The sequence below is a fragment of the Lucilia cuprina genome, chromosome 4 (assembly GCF_022045245.1).
Source record: "Lucilia cuprina isolate Lc7/37 chromosome 4, ASM2204524v1, whole genome shotgun sequence".
NCBI lineage: Eukaryota > Metazoa > Arthropoda > Insecta > Diptera > Calliphoridae > Lucilia > Lucilia cuprina.
In genome coordinates this window covers 8550574-8560139 of record NC_060952.1, presented here as the reverse complement: position 1 = coordinate 8560139, position 9566 = coordinate 8550574, and the positions used below count along the sequence as shown (strand labels likewise).

Sequence of the window (9566 nt, the reverse complement as noted above, 5' to 3'; positions counted from 1 at the left end):
AGTTAGTTAGTTAGTTAGTTAGTTAGTTAGTTAGTTAGTTAGTTAGTTAGTTAGTTAGTTAGTTAGTTAGTTAGTTAGTTAATTAGTTAGTTAGTTAGTTATTTAGTTTCTTAATTACTTAATTACTTGTCTACTTCAATTGTCAGCGATTTATTTCAATTGCTTATTTCATGTATGATTCATCACTTCATCAAGCATTCCATTTCATATTCTTTACTCTGACCCGGATCTAACGCTTTTACTTTTTTTGAAAATGTGAGAAAAAAATACAAACAAAATTTATTTTCCAATTACTCAAACATTTGAACGTGTACAATTAAATTGTGGCAGCTATATATTGATTGACATTTACGAGAACATGTAAACAAAACACCACCAACAATAACAACAACATAGCGGTCTCATAACTTATGTCTAAAGATTTCACGAGATAAAAGTTCAAGAAACTATTTGTGTATGCAAGTGACATTGTTTTAAATAATTTATGTTTAACACATGACGTTGGTAAGACAAAAAAAAAACACTAAGAAATCTAAAATCTCAGACACAACACAGCATGCTGCAGGCAGAAATGCTATAAAAAATAACAAAACACTACTTAAAGATTTTCCTTTAATTTTAATTACAAAAAAATAAATAGAAATAAAAGTTAAGATAAAAGTTTTAAGCTGCAAACAACAAAAATCATATTTTTTTTTTATCAAGAAAAAGAGAAATAAACCAAAAGAAACGTGTTAAAATAATCAATAACAAAACTTATTAGTGGCAATAACAACATTAAAGCAACTACAACAAAAAAAGAATATAAATTAAAGGGCAACCAACCAACCCAGCAGATGATAGCCCAAGTAAAAACAAAAGACTTAAGCAACAAACTTAAGATAAGAGAAATTTGCTCACACAGTAAACTCTCACAGTGCTTGCCTTGCAGATGAAGATGTATGTGTTTTAAGCATGAATTTTAAAAATCATTCATGAATTCTTTAAACTCTTTTCACATTTTAGTACAAATTTAGTACTTAGACTGCATAATTTTAGTACCAAAAGTTAAACAGAGCAAATTTTGTTATTTTTTTTTTTTTTTATTAAAATTTTCTCTTTTTTATAATTTTGCACAAAAACTTGTTGTGAGTTTTAAACATATTACCAACACCTGCTTAAGCAAATGCTCAAGTAAAAGAGTTAAGAAAGAAACCTGAGCGAGAGCATAAAACACAGAAGTGGTTTATTTTGCTGCTCCAAATGATGCTTTTTTCTTTAACTTTAAGTTTAGTTGTTGAGCGACTGTGGTCTAAGTTAAAACGTTGATTTTTTTAACAGCGCTAGATTGTTGTTACGTTTCGTTTCGGTCTGGTCTTTTTTAAAACCTCAAGAATTTGAATGTGTGTTAAGTTTTCTACTTGGTTTTATTTAAAAGACTAGTTTGTCTGCATTTTTGCTGTACGTTGTATGTATTGCTAAGCTAAATAAAAATAAATATTTATGAAAATTTAAGAAAAAAAAATTAATCAACTTTCGTGGCGCGTCTACTGCTCGGTAATAGAAATTATAGAATATTTTTTGTTAAGTGTTAAAAAATTAATGATTTTTTTTATTCTAATAAAAAACCTTAATAAATTTTATATGCAAAAAAAAATCTGAAAAAAAAATTATTAAGCATTTAAAAGATTTAAGAAAAATATTTTTATTGCAATCTTTTTCATTAGTTCAAAGTCATTTTAAAGTGTGTTCATACTTGAAAAGAATTTTAAAAAAAAGTTTAATTTAAAAATATATATAATTGTTTAATTTATTTTATAGCTTGCTGTGTATAGTTTTTTCCATTAAAACAACAACTGTTTTTTTTTATAACCAACCGAAAATTTTCAAGGTGAGTTAAAAATACTAGAAAAAAAAAACATATTTCATTTATCAAAAAAAAAAATAATAATAACAACAGCACCTTCTAAAACTAGTTCTTTTAACCATAATTTATAACAAATTAATGCTGAACGAAGAAAAAACTACACATTGAAAACAAAACTGCATTGGCATTTAATGCTAAACAAATTTTAACATTCAATTGGTCTATTGATTAAGAAAAACAGAAAAAAAACATGAATGTGAGTCAAAAGCTGGTTTCTGCTTTTTTTTTCTTAAAAAAAATTAAAAAAAAACGCAATAGAATAATTTTATAAATATTAAATAATTTTGCGGTTTAATAAAATATATAATCAAAACCATAATAAGTAAATGTGTGTAGTATGTATTATGATATATAATATTTCTATGTAAGGTTTCTAAATTAAGAAAATTTCGCAATTATTGAAAAATGTTAAATTTCAAACAATAAAGGAAATTCCCAATAACTTGATTAAAATATTAACACTAAAAAAATTATAAAAATATTTCTTAAATCATACAAAATCTTACAATATGTGTAAAAATTGCTGCTTTACTCAGGAGCATTCATGCTGAAGTTTCATTAAGTTTTCTTTTAGAGATTTTCATACAATCTGAACGCTGCCTCTTTATTTTACAATTTTAAAGAGTACTAATTGAAGCACTAAAAAATTCCAAAAACTTCAATCTTACAAATTTTCGTTCCATTAGAATCCTTCTGTAATTCAGAAAATCAAATACGTATCATTTAAATGACGAAAAAGTAGGCTGCATGTTTTTAAAAAAGTAAAAGAAATAGTAACTTTTTCCATTAGGAAATCTCTGATGCGAGATTGAATATTGCATTAAAACCAAATAGTACTATTTGAAGAAAAAAAAAGTACCAAAATTATTTTAACATAGATTTTTATTTTGGACTCCAAATGTTTAATTTAATATTTCAAAAAGTACCTTTTAAGAATTAAACAAAAAATAGCAAAAAGTCACCCTTTTATAAGTTTTTAATTACTTGCACCATTTTGCATCTCTTTTGAAGAACGAAAAACTATCAAATGTCCCCTTTAATACGTTCTCATCTCCACCTGTTTAAGTTTCAATATTATAGAAAATTAATAAAAAAAAAACCTTCTGAAGGACAATAAAGTACTTAAAAAATGTTACCAAAAAGTTTCCTTATATTGGATCTAAATTACTCCGGACTGCATCTTCTCATTTACAACGGGTTCCTCAGACTTAAATTTCATATGTCTTTAGGTCTAAAAAAACTTAAAAAATACCTTTTGAAGAACAAAAAAGTCTTTATTATATTCTCAGGTACTAAAAAGTCTCCTTATATAGGTACCATATTACTACGATACCTCAAAAAGTACATTTTTAAGAATGAAAAAGTACCAAAAAAATAGTTCTCATTAACTACGAGTTCTACATGATTTATTTTATATTTTTATATTTAAAACTATAAAGTGCGTCCGGTAGGTTAGTGGTTAGTGTTCTAGTCTGGTAGACCGGAGGTGGTGGGTTCGATTCCCACCTGAGGCACTAGTTAAATAGTGCACAATATGCCCGATAGGTGTATTTCTTCAGATATGATGTATATATGTATTAATAATTAATTTTATAGAAAACTCAAAAAGTAGCTTTTGAAGAAAAATAAAGTACCAAAAATTTTCCCCTTTAAATTTTCTCATATACCAAAAATTCCTCTTATTTACATAGGTTCATAATTACTCCCTTCCCTACATGCTTAATTTTATGTTTTTTTAGGATCAATATTATAGACAATTCAAAAAATACCTTTTGAAGAACGAAATAGTACCAAAAAGTTCCCTTCTTAGTTACCAAAAGATCCCATTTGTAGGTTTCTCATTTACTCCAGGCTCTATATGCTTGATTTTATGTTTCTAGGTTCAATATTTTAGAAATCTTAAAAAGTACTTTTTGAAGACCAAAAGAATACTTTTTTAAGATTAAAAATACCTTTTGAAAAACGAAAATGTACCTATTAGTCCCATTTTATAGTTTTACATTTACTCTGGGCTCTACGTGCATAATTTCATGTTTTTTAAGTTAAATATTTTAGAAAATTAAAAAAAGTAACTTTTAAAGAACAAAAAAGTACCATTACATGCTGGAAGAACGAAAAAGTGTCAAACAAGTTCTCATGTATCAAAAAGTTAAATTTTTTAGTTTCCTATTTACTACCGGTCCCATGTGCTGAATTTTATGTATAACAACATAGCTTTATAAGTAAAACAAAAGTCCATAAGAAGCTTTATTTTGTTGTTAAAGGTTGTGTACGACCGATTTTGCTGATTTTAAATTTGTTGAAGATTTGGGTGCCGAAGATAACTGAGGTCTTCTGAAAACTGATTTAAACATACAAACAGATAGGCAGATAAATAGATAGACAGACAGACAGACAGACAGACAAACAGACAAACAGACAAACAGACAGACAGACAGACAGACAGACAGACTGACAGATAGACAGATAGACAGACAGACAGACTGACAGATAGACAGACAGACAGACAGACAGACAGACAGACAAACAGACAGACAACGACAGCTTAATCGACTCCGCTATAACTAAGCATTCGTAGTATACTTAGGATATATATAGGATTGTAAAATTATACTAAAGAAGTTACAAATGCAACAACAAACTTTTATACTCCCTTCTCTTGAAGTTTCCAAAAAAATGTTGAAATTTTATAAAACATCTTTATGCTGAAATCTTGTAATTAACAATAATTACCTCCAAACAACTTGTCTTTAGTTAAGCATTAACGAAGACTTACTTAACCAGCTTTCGAATATTCTAGAAAAAAAATGTTTCCTTTAAATGATTCAAGGAATTTTTTGAAACCCCTTCCATGAAATGACCTTAAACATGGATATTTTGCAGCGATTTTGAAAAAAGAAATACATATAACTTCCCACTTTAATAACAGACAGACAACCGCTAAAACAAGATGAGCAAAATACAAAAATAATAATAATAACAAACCTGTGGTCACAATAACCACAAACATAGGTTGCATTGAACAACCACTTTATGTATTGTTTAATTGTAATTTATAGTTTTGTTTCTTGTTTTATATAACACATTTTTTGTAATTTTTTTTCTCTCTTTTTTTCTGAAATCATCTGCCTATAACAGAGTAATAAGTGGTTTTAATATAAATGTCTGATAAGTTATGTGTGTTGTTGTAAATATATATATGTATATATATTTTTTTATTGACGGATGCTTTATTGAAGATTTTACGGAAAAATGTGTAGATAATTTTGTTTTGATATTTTTTTTTCAATTTTTATTATAAGTTTGTAGATTTTTATAAACTTGTTGTCCAAGGTTGTGTAGAGTATTGAATCGTAAAGATGTTACAAGTTGTTTTCTTAAATTACTATATAAAGTTAAAATCTTCTTGTTTTTAATTGTTGTTGTTGTTGGATTAATATGACTTGTTATGTATGCTGTGGATGTGTACAAGTGTTATGAAAACAAAAGACTTAAGAAGCAAACTTGTTATAGTTTAATTTTTTATTTTTTTAATAATTTAGCATTATTTTAACTTAATTGCTATAAGAATATGTGGAAGCTTATTTAAATGTTGATTAAATTCTATATAAAGATTCTATTTTCCTTTTTTAAATCTAGAAAATTTCCAAAAAATATATTCATTAATTTCTAAAGTTGTTCATATTTAAAACATAAAATATCTAACACTTTATCATAAATAGTTGTATGAAAAATATTCATAAATGTACTTAGAAATCAACTAAAACCAAACTAGGTCACATAAATATTCAATGATCATAAGTTTAAATATAAAAGTAAAATAAAAATATGTTGAAAAAAAAAATAAAGAAATAACTATGCCTTACGTTTATGTTTGTGCGAAAAAATGTGTAATTACAGCCCCACAGGCATTTGGAATTTTAAGTTTTTTTTTTTCTTTAAAGAACTAACCCAAAATCAACCACTAAAACTTATGACTTTAAAATAAAAATCACAAGCCCGCTTCCATGATCATTGTGCTGGCAAGTTTTAATAAGAAGAAAAAAATAAATGAAATCCAAATTAATGTTATTCATTTATTCTAATCACTAACATCATAAAAGAAACAAAATCTTTATTTTTTGGCTAAAAAAAAAACTTAGCACTGTTTGCATATTAAAAGAGAAAAATAAAGGTGGCTGAACTTCAGAAAATAACTGAAAAGCTGTTTGTTTAATAAAAAAATGTCTCTTTAATGTTTGACAAAATTAATAAAAAAAATATTAAACAAACATTTTCTTTATTTAAGTTAAACACTCATTTTAAAGAGAAATTGTTTATTGCTTAACGCCTTATTTGCTAAATTGATTAACTGCACTTTTTGTTAACTTTTAAAATCTCTTCATCTCTTGTAAGAAAATAATTTTTTGCTAAAAATTTTAATTTTGAATAAAAACTTTTGCTTAAAAATTTCTTTAATATAAAATTATCAATCAAAGTATTTTTAAATAGAAAATTGTCGCACAAATTTTTTTTAATTAATAATTTTATATTAAAATTTATTAAATAGAATTTTAGGTAAAATTTCACTTTAATTATAAATTTTCGGTCAAAATTTTCTTTTTATGGAAAATTTTATTTCAAAATTTTATTTAATCAAAAACATTTTAATCAAAATCCTCTTTTTATAAAAGAAATCTCTTTAATTTTTTTTAATAGAAAAATTTTTGGTTAAAATTTTCTTGAATATCAAATTTTTGGTAAAAATTTTATTTTAAAGAAAATTTATGTGAAATTTTTTGTCAAAATTTCTTTAATAGAATTCTTGGTTAACATATTATTTTATTAGAAATTTATTGGTTGAAAATTTCTTGAAATAGAAAATTTTCGGTCAAAATTTTAATTATTTTTTTTCTCTCAAAATTTTCATTTAATTTATTTTTGGCCAAAATTTAGTTTAATTGCAAATTTTATGTTTTATTTTATTTTTAGTTTTATTTATGATATTTTTTTCTTTAAATAGAAAATTTTTGGTAAAAATATTCATTGAAAAAGTTTATTTAATATAAAATTTCCGATCAAAATTAATTTTAAAATATTTTTTCTTTAAATAGCAAATTTGCGGTAAAAATTATCATTGAATTTTTTCTTTATACAAAATTTTCTTCAAAGGAATTTCTTAAAAAAAAATTTTGGGTCAAAATTTTCTTTAATAGCAAATTTTGTGTCAAAATTTATTTTTAAAAAATTTTATTTTAAAATTTATTTAAAAGAATTTTCGGTCAAAATATCCTTATCATAAAAATTTCTTGGTTAAAATTTTCTTTAAATAGAAAATTTGCATTAAATTGTTTTCTGTTAAAATTTTCTCTTTATAGAAAATTGTCGTCTAAAATTTTCTTTGATAGACATTTTTCGGTCAACATTTTTAAAGTAAACTTTATTTTAGAATTTTTGGTCAAATTTTCTTTCTAAAAGAAAATCAGTTAAAATTGTCTTTTTAAAGAAAAATATAAGACAAAATTTATTTAATAGAATTTTCGGTCAAAATTTCATTTTAATAATTATTTTTTAACTTTTATAAATAGGAAATCTTTTTGGTTAAAAATTTTAATTTTATAAAAGTTTTGGATCAAAATTTTAATTTAATAGAAAATTTTGATAAAATTTTCTCTTAATAAGAAATTTTCGTTCAACATTTTCATTGAATACTGGTGGAGTCCGGTCCGCGTTATAGGCCCTTAATTAGGTTGTAATTGACTGAATATTTAAACAAACATATATTTTAAATATTGTGCTATCAGACAGCGTAGTTTCTAAGATTACCGATTACGAACAAATATTTTTATTATCATTTAATTTAATATAAAATTTTCTGTAAAATTTTTCACTTAATTTTAAAATTTTCGGACAAATTTTGAAAGTTCCAAATCAAATAGAAAATTTATAGAAAAATGTGAAAATTTTCTTTTAAAAGAAAATTTTCAGTCAAATTTTTATATTTTAAAAAAAAAACAGTCAAAATTTTCTGTTTATTGAAAATTCTCGGTCAAAATCTTTTTTCAATAGGAAATTTTCAGTCACAATCTTCTTTTGAAATAAATTTAAATTTCGGTCAAAATTATCTGTTTATAGAAAAATTTTCGACAAAATGTAAGTTTTTTAGACATTTTTTTGTCAACATTTTCTTTAATAGACAATTTTTATAATTATTTCCGGACAATTTTACTTTTCATCGAAAATATTCCAGCAATACTAATTTTCATAGAAAATTTTCGGTCAATTTTTTTTAATAGAAAATTTTCAATCAACATTTTTTTTTTCATAGAACATTTTCGAAAAATTTTTTTCAAAAAAAATTTCGGCCAACAATTTATTTTCAAAGAAAATTTTTGATCAACAATTTTATTTATTTCTTTTTTTTTAAAGAAAAATCGTATTCTTATTCAGTTAAAAAAAATTTTTATTTTCAATAAAATTTTTTAACAAAAATTGTCGGTCATGATTTTTCTATTTAACGACATTTTTTGATGAACAATTTCTTTTAAGAGAATATATTCGTCAAAAGTTTTTTTATTATTTTTAGTAAAATGTTTCTATTTATAAAAAAATACTTAACCAATTTACATAAGTGTTGTTGGAACCTTATAGGACCAACAACTCATATTAGATTCTATTTAAGAATGTAGTTTTACTAAATTTCACTAAACATAACATAATTAATAGGAAGTATGTATAGACCGAAGGGCATATAACTTGTTGTTCCATTTATTAATAATATCTAGGTAAAATCATTTACCGTTATAACATAGATTTGTTGAATGATTAATTTGATATGGTTTTTTTAAGCTTAAGGTTATTTTAGTTAAACAAAAATTAAAAACTAAAATGTCCGCCTTTTTTTAAGGCAGCAATAAGTAAGTGTCTATTAAGATGGGTTAACATGGTATCAAAAAGTAATTTGTCCAAAAAAAATTTGAAGAGCAGCAGCTTAACGAAAAGATATTGAAAGAAAAATTTATAAAAAATTTTTGTTTCTCTTTCAATTAAAATTATTTTTTAATAGAAACGGAAGCTATGAAAATATTAAATATTAGAGATTATTCATATTTGTCTTTTTTTGTACATCAACCAAAACCACTGTAAACTTAACTTGTTACTTTAAGCTACCTCAGGGTAGTCTTTATAAGCCTATTGTCAGTTTATTTTAAAGATTTTGCATACATTTTTTTAACAAAAAAAAGCAAACAAACTAAAAATAAACATAATTTCAACAATTTACTTGTTGTCATCTTAAAATAACAAAAACAAAATAATTATTTATAATTATTTACTTCTTTTTTTCAACACTTTTTAAATAAAACGAAAACTAAAACACAACGCTAACAACAAAAATATAAGAATGGTTAGGTTGGGAGTTTATTTTTAAAACTCTTTCTTTTTATACCCTACACGACTGTAGTGAGGGGGTTGTTATGATTTGTGCTAATGTTTGTAACACACAAAAATATTGGTCTCACCTTCAAGTATAATGATCATCTCTGTAACACTTTCTGAGTCTAAGATTTAGACTGTCTATAGATAGATAGATAGATAGATAGATAGATAGATAGATAGATAGATAGATAGATAGATAGATAGATAGATAGATAGATAGATAGATAGATAGATAGATAGATAG

At 24.0% G+C, this 9566-nt stretch overlaps 1 protein-coding gene across 3 annotated transcripts in view; it reads left to right on the top strand.

The window, feature by feature from the left end:
* The first annotated feature begins 1283 nt into the window (after positions 1 to 1283).
* The window catches only part of LOC111676469 (protein artichoke), a 33210-nt gene continuing 24927 nt past the window's right edge, over positions 1284 to 9566 (top strand). Inside the window, exons 1-2 of one of the 3 annotated variants that reach the window (XM_046948588.1) lie at positions 1284 to 1440; positions 1801 to 1870. The gene's annotated coding sequence lies outside the window, so the exon portion shown is untranslated. Of the gene's footprint in view, positions 1537 to 1800; positions 1871 to 9566 lie in introns of all 3 variants that reach the window. The other 2 variants (XM_023437406.2, XM_046948587.1) reach the window with 2 other exon arrangements.